Source organism: Saccopteryx leptura, chromosome 2, assembly GCF_036850995.1.
Source record: "Saccopteryx leptura isolate mSacLep1 chromosome 2, mSacLep1_pri_phased_curated, whole genome shotgun sequence".
In the NCBI taxonomy this organism is placed as follows: Eukaryota; Metazoa; Chordata; class Mammalia; order Chiroptera; family Emballonuridae; genus Saccopteryx; species Saccopteryx leptura.
Genome location: NC_089504.1, coordinates 308220574 through 308226379, shown reverse-complemented (window position 1 = coordinate 308226379; position 5806 = coordinate 308220574).

Genomic DNA, 5806 nt, shown 5'->3' with positions numbered 1-5806 from the left:
TATCGACTGACTTTAGAGAGACAGAGATGGACGCACCCATTTGTTGCTTCACTCAGTTATGCATTCACTGGCTGCTTCTACTATGTGCCCGACTGGGGATCAAACCCACCATCTTGGTGTTTCTCGGGTGATGCTCTAACCAACTGAACTAACCAGCCAGGGCTAAATATTTGACTTTTAAGTTTCTAATTCCTCTTTTGAGAGTGAAAACATAATGCTTGCTTGTAGTAGAAAATGCAGAAAAGCAAACAAACAAACCCAACCCCCAAAAAATCACATCCACAATCCACCATCCCAAGACAACCACTGTGAGCACAAACACCAAGGTGCTTCCTTCCCTCCGGCTCAGCAAGCCCACCTGCGTCTGCCTCTGCTCATCTCCGGCAGGTCTCTTCCTGGGTGAGCAGTCAGAGGGAAAGTCCCTGTGGTCCCGAAGCTTCTCCAGGCGACTTGCCCTCATCACTCATTCCTCCTGAGGGAGTAGGAAAGGGCAGGAAATCTTAGCCCCATTTAAATAAAAAGGAAACATGAGGAACCAGTTTGAGATGGGACTTCCTTAGGTCATGCTGAGTCAATAAGCAAACATTCCTGGAGTGTAAGGAATTTGGGGGATACCAACACATTACACCCCAGTTTCTGCCTTTGAGGGCTTCACTATACAGTTAAAGAAAGAAGATACCCCCAAACACACACACAAGTACTGAAATTACATGAGTTAATAACTATAAAATGCTTAAAATAGTACCTAAAACATACTAAATGTTCTCTTAATGTTTGCCAGTACATGGTCTTATTTTTGTTAGCCAGGACGTTTTATATGTATGTTCCAAGACAGTGATAAAGATCAAAAGGGCCCTTTGTTTGGAGGGAGGAAAGCGTGTTGGGGACTCCAGGGGTGGGGATGACTTCCTGGATTCTGAGAGTGGACAAAGACCCCAGCCCTGAGCTCTGGAAACACCCAGGAGCAAATCTAGGGTGCACAAGAACGTGGGCAACAGTTGCACCCAGATCTTTCTCCTCCAAAGTCGCCTTCTCTGGAAGTGGTGGGATGAAGCAGGAATGTGCCCCCCCCTGGCAGGATTTAGAGACTGGAGACAGTCAAGCACAGCTGTGTACTTGGCCATGGCTGCTGGTGGCTGAGCCCACTCCTGCTCTGTTTGCTGGGTGGACGCTGTGCTCTGCAGCGGAAGGGAAATCCTGAGGATACCTGAGGGGAGGACCTAGGAAAGGCCCAGTCGCCCCGGAGCACAGAGGGGTTTCCCGGAGCACAGAGGGGTTTCCCAGAGCACAGAGGGGTTTTCAGAGTCTGAAGTCTGAGTAAGGAGCAGAAAGGACAAAGGGGGCCGGCAGCCGGGTGCAGAGGAGCAGGGATGCAGAGAGGGCCAGGATGACTGTAGGTCAGGGAAGTCTGCTGGTGAGTGTGGCTGGGCAGTCGGTGTGTGGCGTGCCCCCTCTTCCTGATCTCCACAAAACCTGCAGGAAACTCCACACTTCTTTCTCCCTGGATGTAGGGCTCAATCGGAGGCAGTAAGGGAGTGTTGGCAGTGCCCACCCAAGCCTGGCATGAGCTTGTACCAGGGGCTTCCAGGGGGTCATACTGAGGCTCACAGAAGCTGCTCTCATGTTCACACACAAGATGCTTGTGCAAAGGACTTCAACAAGGAAATACGAAATTCCCTCATGCATGTATATTATCTGTCTTGTTGCTCCAGCCACTGGGTGGTGGATCCTGGACATAACGGTATATGAGGCGTGGACCCACAAGCAGTTCCCTTTGATCGGTCGTTATCTACCGCAAAGGGGCATGAGGCCCTGGGCTCCAGCTCAGCCCCCTCACCCAGCCGGGCCAGGTCTATAATTTATCCACTCTGGCCTCCTGGCTTCAGAGGGGCTTTGGTGGTGAAACCACAGTCCTAGCTGGTACCAGCCGCGCCCTCCTCCAGGCCCCGGGGATTAGGATGTGGGGGCTACTGCATTCCTCCTGACCACCTCACCTCCAATCCCCTGCCTGTGGGGGCCTCTCAGGCATCTGTAGGCCCGGCCTGGGAGCTCTAATGGCCCCTCAAGAAAGGTCCTGTAGCATTTGCTGGAGAAATGAGGAAGTGAGATTGTTTCTCCCCAGGAACTTCAGGCCTTCCTCTGAGACAAGCCCTTTTTCATGGCATCCGCCTCACCCTGCCCGGAGTCAACCCCAAGCCTGGAGCCAGGAAGCGCCCTCCTTAGTGCCTGGCAGATCTGCCTCCGCAGCTCCAGAGGAGAAAGAGCCAGACAGCAGGGGCACCACCCACTGCCCCCGTTCCTCAGCCTTCCTGCTCCCTAATGAGGCGGGTTTGTCGCCCGGGATAATTGTGGGCATCTGTTCTAGTCCCCCTACCCCATTCAACCATCAGCTCTTTAAGGGCAGAGCTGTCTGGACCTTCAGCTCCCATATCCCAGGGCTTGAGTGGGTCACAGCAGGGAAGGGACAAGAGCACTTCCCGAAGGGCTTCTTTCTGGTCAGGACCTGTCTCTTTCATTTGTCCTTGGCAGAATGAGAGACTGTCCTGGGACCAGAGCTGATCTAGGAACCAGTTCCTGGGTCTGACCCGGTTCTGCTCTCGGCACCAGCAGCCTCATGTGGGAACCGCTGTGGGTGTGGTTGAGGCAGACGGGCCGGACCCTCTGCTGGCCCAGCCTCCCCACAGCTCCTAGAGAGGCTCCGTCTACCACTGCCAGGTCAGAAGCCCCGGAAACTCCAGAGTAAAAGAGCTGTCTGCCTTGAAATGTTTCCAGTGAACACTTCCTCTCTGGAGGAGATAAACGAGGCTGGTGACACCAGTGTGGCCACCTAGGGCTTAAAGCCAGGACGACTGTGCACAGGATCCTCTGACTTTCATGTTCTGGTGCTATTGCCTCGGTATCATCCACTCACCCCGACACCAACCTCGAGAGGTGAGGAGGGCAGCTACCACTGTCTCCATCTTACCGAGAGAAGATGGGGACAGAAAAGCCACATGGCTCGCCCAAGGTTTCGTAGCCACCACGTGGCCACCACATTAAACCTCGACTTCTGGCTCGCCTCTGTAACTGCACCAGGGAGAAAGGGTGCCCGGCATGGTTCTCTTCCCCGGCTCTCTGCGATGCCAGAGGCAGGAGGGAAAGGGGGTTGGCTCGTTGGGAACCTGGAGCGTGGGGAGGCACCCCAACACTCCACATCTCCCTGCAACAATCAGCCATTCCCTTGCTCACCAAATGTTTAATAAGCACCTACCTGGTACCAAGTACTGTGCTAGGATCTGGTTACAAGCGGGTGTGTGAAAGGATTTCAACCTAAAATGGAGCCAGAGGATGGAAAATAGAGAGTCTCACGCATGCACCTGCAGATCTTAAGAACGAACTCAAGAGTTTATGTGCCTGACCTGTGGTTTGCATTTTGGATGAATCTTTATCTATACAGGGGGTCTTCGGATTACAACACAGTTCTGCTCCTACCACAATGATGTAACCCAAATTTTGGTGTAAGTCAAAACACACCCTAGCTCAGTGGTTCTCAAAGTGTGCGCCCTAGAAGGTTTCCAGGTGCGCCCTGTGTTATTCCAGAAAAATATGTGCCTGTTGGAGACCAAAAAACCAACAGGGTTTTGGAGTTTAGATATTTGGGGGACAGAGGTGTGGGGAATTGGCTGAAAGCTGACAGTCTGCCCAAACCCCACCTCACTTGCCTGATTAGGTTGCAAAAGGCTGTTAAGCTGTGGTGCTGGATTGTTTACACTACCCCCCATGTTCCCCGGAAAAACTGGAGGCAAGTTTCTTCTATCCTTTGTTTGGGGTAAAGTTAAGATGATATGTATGGTGGGGCTTTTCTGCACTCAACACAATTAAGAGTAAAAAGAGAGAAATTCTTCAATGTATTGAAGAGGAAATGAGAGTTTGCCTTTCAAATATATGCCCAAACATTGAAGAAATCACTAGGACACATCAGGCTCATGTTTCTCATAAACACAAGAATGAAAAAACAACACATTTGTGCCAGGACCTGCCGAATTTACTAAATCTTACTAAGAATGTATCTATATATATATATAAAAAGATAACATTTTTGTCATTTTTTTATTTTTTAACCTCTCTTTTTTATGAATTCTAAAAAGCATAACTCAAAAAATGTAATATAAAAATGTCTTTTAATGTCAGAATAAATTTAATTTTGTCATATTTATTTTGTTTAATTACCATAAAAGCATGCTTGGACTTTATGTTTTTTTCTTTAATATTTGACTTAATTATTATAACCTATTTCTCAGAAATTCATATATAGTGTGCCTACAATTATTCGTAGGATTTTAAATGTGCCCTGACTTCAAAAAGTTTGAGAACCACTGCCCTAGCCTAACACAAAAGGAACACTCGCACTTTTAAGAGCCCAGATGGCGTGGGTAAGTGTACTGGGAGGACTCCCATTCCCTCACTCATACACCATGTTACTGGGTGTTCTTCCACCCTGTGCAACCAAACTAGTTCGCCCTTAGACCATAAGTCAATGTTAATGGTGTAAGCCAAAACACGTAAGTCTCATTTTTTTTAGGTTTATGGGAGTGAGTGTCGCTCGAAACGTCATATATCAAGACTGTTGTAACCTGAGGATTCCTTGTACATGATTTTACAGTTTTATGCCCTGATCTTTTGAAAAAATATTGGTTCATTTAATCATAGAAGTTTTCCAAGTGTGGGCCCATTTCAGACAATATCAAGAGCCACATTTGTTACTGTCAACACCAGTCTCCTGAGAAAAGTCTTTAAGTATCAGGCAGCTGTCAAAGTCCCAGAGGCAGACACAAGTTTTCCAAAATTCTAACTTCTGCCTGAAAACTGACATTTTCTTTTTTTTTTTTTTTTTTTTCTTTTTTTTCTTTTTTTTTTTCATTTTTCTGAAGCTGGAAACAGGGAGAGACAGTCAGACAGACTCCCGCATGCGCCCGACCGGGATCCACCCGGCACGCCCACCATGGGGCGACGCTCTGCCCACCAGGGGGCGATGCTCTGCCCATCCTGGGCGTCGCCATGTTGCAACCAGAGCCACTCTAGCGCCTGAGGCAGAGGCCACAGAGCCATCCCCAGCGCCCGGGCCATCTTTGCTCCAGTGGAGCCTTGGCTGCGGGAGGGGAAGAGAGAGACAGAGAGGAAAGCACGGCGGAGGTGTGGAGAAGCAAATGGGCGCTTCTCCTGTGTGCCCTGGCCGGGAATCGAACCCGGGTCCTCCGCACGAAACTGACATTTTCTAATTGGCAGCAAACCAGTTGTTTTCATTGATGTGACAGTCTCACTTTGTTCATTCTCAAAAATGTCTGCAAAATATCCAAATCTAATAAACACAGTTTGTCAGTTATTCTTTCTAGTAAAAAAATAAAATAAGGTTCCACAAAAGAAAAAAAAAGCCTCTAGTTTAGCTCACAATGCAAAAAAAAAACATGCTTTTTCCTTAAGACAACCATCATTTCAGTGTGCTTCATGCATACTTTCTGTTTCAGCACACAGAAAAAATAATCACAGGTTAAGATTTAATAAAGTTAGTACTTATTATTGCTTCATCAAAAACATTGTGTCTTGCCCTGGCCGGTTGGCTCAGTGGTAGAGCGTCGGCCTGGCGTGCAGGAGTCCCAGGTTCGATTCCCGGCCAGGGCACACAGGAGAAGCGCCCATCTGCTTCTCCACCCCTCCCCCTATCTTTCCTCTCTGTCTCTCTCTTCCCCTCCTGCAGCCAAGGCTCCATTGGAACAAAGTTGGCCCCGTGCGCTGAGGATGGCTCCATGGCCTCTGCCTCAGGTGCTAG